Below are 12,448 nucleotides of genomic sequence, written 5' to 3'. Positions count from 1 at the left end.
TCTGCAGCAAACCATCCCTCGAGGGGCTGCTGCTCTTCACTGTTAAAACACTGCAAATATGCAACCGAATTCAGCTTCAAAATATTACCACAGGAAAAGGAGAACTAAGTAAGCAGACTAAGGCCAAGAGGTTTGGGTGCCCAATTTAATTTCTCTGGACCCCGAGTTTTCCAGGGTATTTTAGGTTTAAACACAGCTGCCGTGACACCTCTGTGTAGCCCATGAGAAGGATGTAATTCATACTGTTCATAAATAAAGACCAAGTTTTTGTGACTTGCCTCACGTCCCAGAGGAGCTCTTGTTGGTGGGAGGCCAGGACCCATTCCTAGAGAGCAGCATCCACCTGCCTGAAACTGCAGAGCATCCTTCTCCTGTGCTTTCCAGCCTCCCTCCCTGCGCACCTCTCAGCTTTGAGACATGAAGTGGAGGCCCAGCTGACATAGCAGCAGCCCCCTTTTTCCATACAGACTTGATTTATACCCGGGGCACGCCTACTTGCAACAAACCCATCTGAAAAAGTTGTGATGCAACGCTGTAATGGGGTGGCCACATACAGCACGCGTGCACTAGTGAACGGTGGAGAAACGATGCTTACACAGACTGCTCCCAGCATTTTCTTCCAGTGCAACTCTGGTAATTCAATAATTCTCCTTTTCTGTTTGAGTTCTGTGTACTACAGGTTTTATATATAATATATGTACAACGGCTTATACAAAACTGCAAAACAGACTTTTCATCTGTATCAGTATTGGCAGGAGTCACAGCAGACTGAGACATCTGCGCCTGCACAAAATCTGATGCAGTACCTGCATGCTTTAGGGACTGCTTTTACATGCTCTCCCATCCCAGCCACAGGCCACCCCTGTCCTTCCTAAGCCTTTCCTCTTCTCCTCTCGTACCACTCCAAGTCACTGTTCGGCACACACAGGTCCAGCCTCCTTACCCAGCCTGCTGCTTTTCACCCAAGTCACCGTTCATGGTCTCTCCCCTGCTCTGCCCTCCCTCCCCTGTGTCAGGCACTCTCTCCCTAGGATGATCCATAGCACAGAAATATATCTTTTGTTTAAATGGGGGTGGGATGGGAACACTGCTGACATTGCCCAGTCGATGGGCTGGCCAGAAGGATGTAGCTCCTGCACCACAAGTAATAAGCTAGCAAGCCTGGAAATAAGCTGAAGATTAAGGTCACAGAACTTGGAAAAAACATCTAATGTTCCATAAATGGAATAACAAAATGCTCCTGGTTTCTAAGAAGAAAACATCTCTAGAAGAAACCTTCCTCAGTTTCTAGAGAAATACTCCAGATATTTCCAGTAGGTTTGTTAACGGAAATAATGAACTTCTGTTCAAGGAGCTGGTCCTAAACCAAAGCAGCACCTACAGCAATCCCTTGGTACACCCCAGCCATTTGTGACACACAGATGTTACACTGGGTGGTGACTACTTTATAAAGCCCTTTAGGAGTTACGAGCATATCTCTGCGTGTGTAGGCAAGCATCCATTCTGATGTAAACAAGCAGAAACAAAAAATAGTACTAAAGTGGTTACAGAGCTCTCTTCCACCAATGTATTCACCAGCAGCAAAACCAAAAAGCAAGTGGGAGGACACCTCTAGTTCCACTCTGCCTTACCAGTTTCTATCTCCCCAGAATGGATTACGTACATACAGCACATCACTATCAGTTTTTCTGCTTCTCTGTCCTTTGCTGAAACAAAAACGTGGTTGTTTTGACATGGCTTTGTAGAAAAGGCATTAATAAATCCATTACCAAAAATATCGTCTCACTGGTTTGACTCATACCATCAGTTCAGCCAACTTCTGCCGTTTTTGGCAAGAAACAGAGCTGAATCCCTGTACAACATTTCAGGAGACCGAATCATAGCCTATATAAACTGCAAACTAAACCACAGCCCAATATTCTGCTGATCAAAGTACACAAGGAGGGAAATCAGAGTATGGAGCATCTGCACAGCCTCCTATTTGTGCAGTCACTGAACAGCGCTTAGTCTGAGAGCGAAGCCCGGGAGTACACAGCTGTTCCTCCCCGAGTCCTCTGCTACTGAAGGGGGGAGCAGAAACATTAGACACAGCAACTTTTCAAGATTGACCTAAACATATCTTGGAGAACAATTAAATGTAGGTGCAGATGTTTAAGTGTGTTGCTGAACAGCACTTTCAGTGAGCTTCTTCAGTGGCAAGAGCAATTTAAGGCCATTTGCAAGTCCCCAAGCAGCAGATTAAAATTGGTTTTGTGGAAAATGATGTCGTTAGCAGTTATTGTATTGCTCCCTATCCTCCCCTAGTGTGAAGTTTTGCTGTCACACGTCACATGGGACTAATGCTAGAGAAGTGGTTTCCGTGGCTTCCAAGTTCTTTCATATCAAGACAGAAGCTGATAGTGGAACTATGGATGTTCAAGGTTATCGGCCTCAATGAACTTTTTCTGAACTAAGTTTATCAGAAAAGACCAGGAGACTTATGCTCCAGCTTCAGTTATATTTTAATGGAGTTTGGACACCTAATTTCCTTTGGAACAATTTGAAAATCTCATCTCGAAAGAGTTTTCAGTTAGTTTGCCTTCCCCAGTGATTCATTCTCCTTCACATAATTGTATAAATTGAACTTACACAACGTCTCAGATCCTTATCTTCCTAGAGTCAATAAGAACCGTACTGCTTCTATAGGTAATAGGTCATTTCCACAGCCTTCTTGAGCTGTCTTTGAGAATTTATATAGGAGGCTGCCCTGACAGACAGAGACTAGGAGAAAGGCAGCAAAAAACATACCAAAGAAAGACATCACAAACCATGTACAAGTGCACCTTTTTTCTTTCTAGTCCTTTCCTGTTCTCTCCTGTTTCTTTCTCCCATTTTCAAAATTTTAACCCGAGTATTTATTTTATATTCCCTGGGATGAAGCAATGCCTATTTTTTCCTTCCGTCAAGATCTAAGCTGACCTTTGGCTATCAAGTAGAAGCAAAAAGCTAAATGGAAACATTGTAACTCCTTTGCACTGATAGCCTATTTTTTAAATGTAATTACAATAAAAATTCATACACTGAGCAAAGGACTTCTATAAAAGCATTCTGAATATGTCTCAGACAAGGACTGTGTGAACAAATTTTTTATATCATTCCCAAATTCTGTTCATTGCCCCATTCCCTGCGTTTGATCAAAATATATTTTGACTACTGGACAGCTACTGCACGTTGACTCCGATTCCCTCTAGGAGACAGCGCAGAGTTCAAAGTCAGCTCGGCACAGGGGAGCGTCAGGCTAAAGGCACAGCTCTGTCCTTCCTCGCCTGTTGTGGTAAAAAGCATCTGATCCTTGTCTCTATTAAAGATCCGCAGCAAGACAAACACTCTCACTATCCCAGCATAAAGAACATGACCTTGTATCAATAAAGGCAAGGAGCCTTTGTCTCCTCTGACACACAGAAAACAAAGCAGCTTTGCAAATCTTTCACTTGATTCTACACTCACATTTTATCCAGTAAGCAAACACAAGCCTAATAGTACAGGTCAAATGACCATCACAGATAAAATGCATATTTTGACTATTTTGCCAATAGCAAATAATCAAAAAGTATTTAACAATTCAAATCATGTGCAAACCCAGACTAATCTAGTATTTAATATCAAGTTTTCTTGTCTATATAGTGAAGTCTGCATAGAAACCATCAGCACTGGATGGCAGAGGCCATGGTATTAATGGGTTAATGATATTTCAGGTCTCCTCACCTAAAGAGCCCCAATCTTCTCCAATACCTTAATTTAAGCCAAAGCGTTCCTTTCCTTTCCTCTGCATGTACTTTTCCATGACCCCAGAGGCAAGCGTGTGACCTTCCTGCCCTTCTGAAGCTCCCAGAACACAACCATCTACAATGCTCACAGCACAAGCTGGTTCAGGCCTTCAGGTCTTCTGGAAACCACCTCCATTCCTTTGCAGAGAAACAGGCGAGATCTCCAAGGTCTCGCCTCCTCAAAGAGCAGAACTGCTTCATTTTCTTATCCCTTAATGGTCTGAGGGAGGAAAAATAGTTTACACATAAAATCATCTATCTTAATATTTTTTCAAGTAGTTCTGTGTAATTATGACCCCTGCCATGAATGAAAGCAATAGCTGTCAAGAAATAAAAGGGCAAATAAATACTCCACAATTCATCCAGAAGATGAAGTCTGGAAAACCTCCAGCCTCTCAGTCTTCAGCAAGTGCGTGCACGTCCCTGATAGACTCCAACTACACTGAGCTAAACACATTTCTTACCATTTTATTTGAAAAGCTAACTGATTGATAGATGGGGGGCAGGAGCTTATATTATTAACGATGTAGAGTTCTGCCGGTGAAGAACCATGGCTGTCTCGCAGCGATGACTACCTCTCCATTTAGCAGAAATACGACTCTGCCAAGCACACAACACGAACAGGCGCAGTGGGGATGAAAAGACAGGAGTCGAGCTGCTGTTAGAGAGCAAACTTGCACCTCAAGAAAATTTTGTGACAGTTTCCAGATCAATTAAATATAGCAAAGAGCCAATAGCACAGCACGTGGAAAAATGTCAGCGCTTTTGTTTAAGCACCTTGGGCAGGGGCTTTACCCCGTCCCTGCGGGTGTGATGGCACCACTGCTGCCCTGGCTGCAGCCCCCGCAGGCTCTGCTGCGCCCTGTCCCTCCACGCCACACCCCAAGTACAAACCACCGGGCCGGGTGAGGAGCACTCTCGGGGGCTTCCTCCCTCCCCCCCGCAGGTGCCCTGAGCAGTGCCCGCCAGCCTGGCGGTGTGGGAAACGCTTGCGGAGCAAAGAGCGTGTTATTTGGGAGGAGGCTTTCCAACCTGACACACAGTAGCATCGTACTGTACATTTCTTTAAAAAAAATATTTATTTAAAGGAAACCGTAACCATCTGCTCATCTCCCCTATGCCGATAGCTCTAACTTGTTTTTGTTTGAACCGCAGCACTGAAAGTATTCAGGCTTGATCAGAAGGTATCAAGAAATGGAGCATTTCCCATATTCCTTGGTAATTTGTTCCAGTTATTAATCATTACACCATTAAAACTTGCGTCTTGGTTCAATTACAGTGGCTTTAACTGCAGCCACTCGGCACACTGATTTATACTTTCCTCCTCTAGATCAAAGAGCCCTTCAGTCCCCAACAGTCATATACTGCAATCGAATCACATCTTGATCTTTTTGGTAAATTAGACAGATTGTGTTCTTCAACACTTTTGCTTCCCCAGTCCTCACCTCTTTCTTTCCTTTAATCTCTCCAGATAAGCAGTTGGCACACAAACAAAAAGAAAAAAACTGATTTCAGTTGTTTCCTGCCGAGGATTTGCTACATCTATGCAGGCAGAGTTTGGGGAGAAAACATTGTTTTCTCATGGCAAGGTTTATTCAACGTGACATGCTCTACGGCAGAACCAATTAATACTGACCCAGAGTTTGGTAATGCTACCCAGATTGGTCAATACACAAGGAAAGCAATCTCCTTGTTTAGCTACCAATGAATACATAAACAGGAGGGTATTACTGCCTGAACCATTTACCACCCAAGAATAACGTGACTACTGACAAGACAACAGCGTTTCATGCAGCTGAATTCTGAGAGAGCAGAAATTACATCTCTAACCAGCATAATTCTTTGCAGGTTCAGTACATGCCACACCTATTAGAGACAGGACCACAAAGAAAATTACATGGGGATACTGGCTCAAGCCTCGACACATGCCTGCAGACACCCGTCTGTACAGAGCACAAGGGGAGGAAGACACATTTCCCTGACTAAGGTACATAATAAAGAGCACTTTCACCGGTGGCTTGGCATGTCACAGCAAGGGCTATGAAGACAAATGAAATGGCCAAAAGCTCAGGAGTTATCAAAACTGTGTTTACTCATCCTGCGGTCCTGGGATTTATTGCACATGAGGACTGTGGGACATCTCACGAGTGGATTCAAGAACAAACCACTACCCTAATTCCTGCCCCCTTGCATTCGTAGCCAACAGAACTAAGACACCCAAGAGCTTTTCAGATCATTATATCATTATAATTACAATAAATATCGTATCATTTAATATAAAACAAAACATGATGTTCTATATGGTATAATTCCCAGACACTCTGATATATCCTGAATATACTAGAGCATTTGGGAAAGGTTGCTACAAAATGCTGCGTATGTGACACAAGGAACTCCAGAGACAAAAGCAGTCATGGAAAGGGAGCTGCAAGTGACAGTGAATAGAAAAAAAGCCAGCATGAGGGTGCAGAAAGACATTAAATTTCAGCAACCCGTATCTGTCTACCCCTGCATATGTACCTGGAGTCCTCTGCAGTTTTGATCCCCCAAGCAAAAAACGCATGAGGTAATGTGAACCCCTTTCCTGTAAAGAAAAGGAATCAAAACAAGAAAAGGAGTAGAGAACGATCAGAGAAAGGCTGAGGAAAGGGAACGTATTCTGGTCAAAGACATTAAAGTGGGGTTAACTGTGGTTCAGTACTAAGAGTAACAACTTAAAGGAGGAATAGGTACCATTTTTTCTGGGCATTAACAGCAAACTGAAGAACAGATTAGTATGTATTAATGGAAGTTAGGGCCAGAAGGGCTAGGACCTTCTTGTCCATCTTTCTGCACAGCAGCAGGCATATATTTCAGCCACTTCTTCCTGTATTAGGTTCAAATTAAATGCAACTAAGCGAGGCTTGAAGAAATTCTGAAAGATGTAAAACCTGAATTAGAGAGTATGTGTTGCTAGAGTCCTTGGCGAAGCAGCTCCAGTCCATCTATTTTTTTTTAAATGTCCATGAGTTATAAACCTCATTTTTAATATTAATTTTCCTAGGTTTTTTTCACTGTTCAGACATTACTAGTATAGATTCACTGTGACAAACTCGTAGTGGAGTGGGCTGCACACCTGTATGGTCAGAATACCAATGTTTGCTACAAATTAAACACCCACCAAAATTTAAAATCATGCTGATGCCAGTCCTACTGTGATAGCTTCTACCCTAATATTGCACCTCATTAGAACTGGAAATTGTGCAATTAACTCCTTACTCACACACAATTTGTACTGTGACAAAGGACAATTTTGCTTAAATAAAGATTTCGGTGTTTGACTTGCAAGTTGTACGTGTCGTGGAAACATGGCCAGATGACTGATGAGATTCTTTCTGCTTTAATTGCAATTCTGCACGGGAAGATGGTGTTCTGCCATGCAAAATAGCAATAAATCACAGATATGTATTCCTGTCATGTGAGGTAGAAGGAAAAGTGCTCTCAGTACAGTAATACCAGTTTGACTTTGCATATTTTTCTTCCTTTCCTCTTTTGCATGTGCCACTTACACTGTGACAGAATGGAAGAAAAAAATGGAGAAAGTTATCAAGTTTGCTTATTAAATAGCACTTGCAGAAATGAGAATGACAGTTTTAGCCACCATCCGATACACAGAAATTAACAGGCATTCATTCCCTCACATTTGTAGACGTAGTCATCCTTCCCTTCTATTCACCCGAAGTCTGAAACCCAAGCAGAGAGACACAGCCCTGCATCTGCCATACGCTGAGCAAGGCAGGGCAGAAGTGGTCCATGCCCTGAAGAGCTCCCTCCCCTTCTGGGCAGAGCTGAAGAGGGAAACAGTGGCACAGCCAAGCAAGGTGGAAACCAAACTGGAAACCAACATCCCCAAACAAAGTGATATTCAAAGTTACAAAAAAAAAAAAATAACAAAATAATTACAACAAATCAGTCAATTTCTAACGATAGCCTTTCTACACATTAAAACATACAAATACGGAGGAGGAGAAAGAAAAATTAATGACATAGAGAACCGGGGGGGAACCTGAGTTACTGTCACCTGTCACTCCCAGTTAGTTGTTCCTGTGCACCCCCTCCCCCTGACCCGCCGGGACTGAGGCAGTCGCTGTATCAGGACTGACCACCGTGGAAGGATGCTGGATGGATCATGAGGCAGTTCTCCCACAGCAAAGTCATCTCTTCCTATAATCTATACAGTGTTTCAGAAATGCTGAGTGCCACATTTTTCTGTGAAGCCCTGAAAGAACTATTTACGGGGGCTCCATAACATTTTGTAAAGACATCCATTGACATTATCCACACATCTTCCATAAAAAGTCTTCCCTTTTAAGTCTCTCTCCAGAGGAAAAAAAATTACCTTTGTCACAGCCTTTTTTATCAGCTACAAAGGTCTCTCACTTTCAGCCAAATCTATGCAGAAGGCGAGTCTCTCTACACTCTGTGATACACTCCTGGTCGTCGTCTTCAGTCCATTAATTCATTTTATTCCGTGTGATTGTATCACCCCCGGTCTCAGAGCTGGAGGGTTTTGGAGGGGCTCAGGCAGGTTTCCTACTCAGGGCACTATTATCTGTGTATGTGTGCAGAGTGACAAGAGAGCAGGGCATTACTAAAGTTTACGGTGTACACACTGCAGAATGCAGTAGTATAGATGATATACCATGTGTATTTTTTATATAATACATATATAGCTCAGCACTGTATACACACACTATATTTAGTGCTATATACTTCCACTACACATAGAACATAGTGCTACAGAATATATAATCAGTCTATACCTATCACTAAAGTCTAATTTAATAGATAGCTTGGACAAAGACAAATCAGTCACCAAAGGAGAGAGACATACCAGGAGAAAAGCAGATATCATCTTAACTTTCAAATGTTTAATGATCGATGTGTAAGAAAATCCGCAATCTGAGATGACAAACAACTCTTCGCATATGTATATATACCTGTATGTATACACATTGTCACACACAAAAACTCAAAAACATTGCTGCTTCTAAGCAAGCTTTCTGTGCAGCATTTTTATCAGATTTTCCATTAAGTAACATCTAAAAATCACAAAAAGATCTAGATGTTATATATCGAGTTGGCATTTTAAAAAAAGAGCTAGAATGTATAAATATCGTTAAGCTTCAGTGCCCTAGGTACAAAATGGCTTTTACAAAAAAAAATCCATTACAATTACACAGGAAAATAGGGAACAAAGTCTACACTGGAAATTAGACATGTAATAGGCAGGTTCTTACTTAACTGAAAATCATATCAGCAATTAACATCTCCTGGAGACAAATGACCAGTAAACCCCACAGCTGAAGTGAGTTATAAAGTTTCATTATACCACTTACAAGACATTTAACCACACCATAAATTAAAAACATTTTCCATCCCTATAAATGTTTAAGTAAAAAAAAAACCTAGAGAGAAATAAAAAATGTACAAAAAATCCCTGCTGGACACCAGTGTTAGGAATCCCAGACTTAGACAAAGGAATTAGCAGAGCTGCACAGTTCTGGGAACAGCCTAAATTGGGATTTACATACACACACCGACGGCATTTTATCAATTGACAAAGGGATGAAGGTAGCACGTTTTGATCATGATGGATCTGCAAGGAAAATTTCATGGATGGATTTGCAGTCTGCTGGATTTCTTGCATTTATACAAGCTGGACAATAACTCCAGCTGCCAGGAGGCACCCGCGCTGTGGTGCCCGGCTGGCAGAGAAACAGACAGAACTCAAGGGCACCCTATGCCTAATGAGCCTGAATTCTGATTTGCAAAGCTGCCCGCTATCTCAGCCACAGTCTTGCACAAATCAGCCCTTGCCATTTCCAAGAAAATGTCATCTTAGAGATACTGAAAAAATATTCACTAGAGGCTAGGTTAATGCCAGCAAACCAGCCGCTGCCCGAAATGGCATTTGTCCACAGATCTGCAGACAAAGCAAAGCAAATCATTGTATCAAATGTGTTGGAGCAGATCCACTCAGATCTCACTTCCACAGCACCCTCATCTTCTGCAGCACATTCTTCTTCTTACCTCTCACTTCTTATTGACAAAAGAAAAATAATTCTGCTTTTGGCTGCTAAAAATATTAACACTACAAGAAACTGAATTAAAAATCTGCCAGATGGCAAGTAACTCCTAATTCAGTAACTGCAACCAGAAAGGAGGAACAAGGCTAAAATTAATGCAGCTGGCAGAAAGGGGGTGACTGAGCATTCAGCGCAGTCCAGTGAGAGTCTGGATACCCAACACTGTCCTGCATCGCACTTCCACGTGCCCACAGAGAGCGAGTCTTGCCCGTGACCGAGGCTCCGGCTCGCTTTTGACACACTCCACATCTCAACCTTTTTAAAAAAAGTTTTGGGGTTTTTTGTTTTGTGTTTTTTTTAAAAAAAAATATTCCATTTTTTGTGAAATGTAATGCTCCTGTTCAGAATAAAGAATAAGCTTTCGTCCTGCACGTAATCTGGGCTGTCACAGGTATTCATACACAAAATTAGTACGCAACTAGGAGTACATCCACAGTGGTACTGAATTCATATGGAAACCTCTGACAAACGGCTGTCAGCTCACCCAGGAGGCAGACAGGACCCAACTTTGATGTACTTTTGCATATTGCCCTTCTACAGTTTTTAGGTCACTTCAAGACAGAAAGAGTCATTATCTTTTCAATAAATATAAAACAATATAAAGGTTTCTAAGTGTTTCCAATATGTCCAATGACCTAACCCCTGGCATCCCCTCCCGGAAGGAATCTGAGTGAAAAGCTACCTGCTGCATTAGAACCATGGCTGCACTAGAACGGTCACCCTGGCAGGAGCAACTCAGCAAAACACTTGCTGCTTTTTAATGATATCTGCCCCCCCCCCCCCCCGACTTTCTCTATCTATACCAATTAAATAAAATATATGAAAGATCTTAGGCATTAATTAGAAAAACACAGTTGCTGCATGTGAACATGCAGGAGGAGGAAAGTTTAGGAGGAGACCAAAACAATGCTTGCTATAAAAACCCAGGGGGGCGGATTTATTTATACCCTTTATCTCATTTTCCCAAGCTAACAGTGGCGCTGGGGTCAGCAGAGCTTACAGCAGGTTGTTATTACTGCTCCACAGAAGTTGAGATAAAAGCTTTCAGCTCTTCCATAAAGAAAGACAGCACAATACAGGACACAAACAGCCCACGTTAAGCGTTACAGTTTCAGATCTCCCTAGGTGTAACTGCAATTTCATGTACAAACATAAAATTTATTTTGATGACAGAAGACACAAATCCACAGTGCTGCTAACGGGGTGCCTGGGTACTGTGAGCCGTGGGTCCCCCTGAGGACGGGGAGGGGGAACCAGCCCCCCAGTGCCTCCGGTTGTGAGCAGGTCCCTGGCCACCAGGTCTACAAAGTACAACCACCCCTTTGCCCCCGCCAAGCTGAGGTCCTTTGGAGACCCTCACTGTCACGGCCTCAACTCTGCAAATGTGTAGACCTGATTTAAGTCCTGCACAGGGATGCTGAGCCACAGGCAAACAGCACTTGGAACCGCACCAGTTCAGAGACTGCTGTATGCCAGCATTCACTGGTTTCAGGGATAACACAGGAACAACAGACAAGGCCAATTAGTCCACAATTCCTGTTGCAAAAAACATATATTCTTCTCTTCAGGTTTCTGAGCTTTCAAACAGAAAATAAGAGGAAAAGAATATTCATGATGCATCTAAACAAGTTATCGCTAATTCCTGCAAAACCCTTGGGACTGCCTGCACCCTTCCCAGCTGCCGGCAGCTGCTGCACCTCCAAAGAACAGTCAGTGATGTTTGAATCAAAAAGAAATATTTACTTTGTCCTCACATTGATCTAATGCGTTTCTATACTGTTGTTCCCATGCAGGCTGTGCAATGTCTGCGGGTGCACCAACGCACCAGCAATGCAGAGCATGCAGGCACTGCACTGGGAGGCGGCTGCAGCGTCCCCGGGGTGTCACACCAGCACCCACTGGTGCAGGAGCCCAGGGTATCCATCACAGGGGTCTGCCGCAACTGGTAAGCGCTGAAAAAAAATTGTTCCCCCTTTTATAAGGTTATAAAGGTCCCACCCTGTATTCACCTGGGCAGGACAGATGGGAGGGCAAAGGTTTTTTCCCTCCCTGTGGAGCACGACTGATGCTCCTGCAGCAGGGTGGGACGGACTCCGCAGCCCTCGCTAACGGCAGCTGGCAGGAGAAGCATAAGGGCTTACTGTAATGCATCTACCGCAGCAGACACGGAAACAATTTGCTTCTGGAGACAAGAACAACCATGGTTTGGGTTTTTTTTTTGTTTAGTATTTTTTTAATGCAGAGAAAGAAGAACAGCAAGGGAACCAGGGTGCAATTCACGGCTCCTTCACTGAGCTGCTCTTGGGACAACACAATAAAATCCTGCTGCTCTCTGCAGTCAAGCTGACACATTTTCCAATCTCCCCTGAATCATTTCTGAACATCTAAATGAAACTTTGTATTGAATATAAATGGGAAAGAGTACTCGTTTAGCTCAAATATGTATTTTTATTTAGTCTTCGGGGTGGGGGTTGGTATGGGAAAAAATGATTTCAGGACAATATGAACAGATAA

The sequence above is a fragment of the Falco naumanni genome, chromosome 4, assembly GCF_017639655.2.
Source record: "Falco naumanni isolate bFalNau1 chromosome 4, bFalNau1.pat, whole genome shotgun sequence".
Lineage (NCBI taxonomy): Eukaryota > Metazoa > Chordata > Aves > Falconiformes > Falconidae > Falco > Falco naumanni.
Note: the sequence above shows the minus strand (reverse complement) of the source record.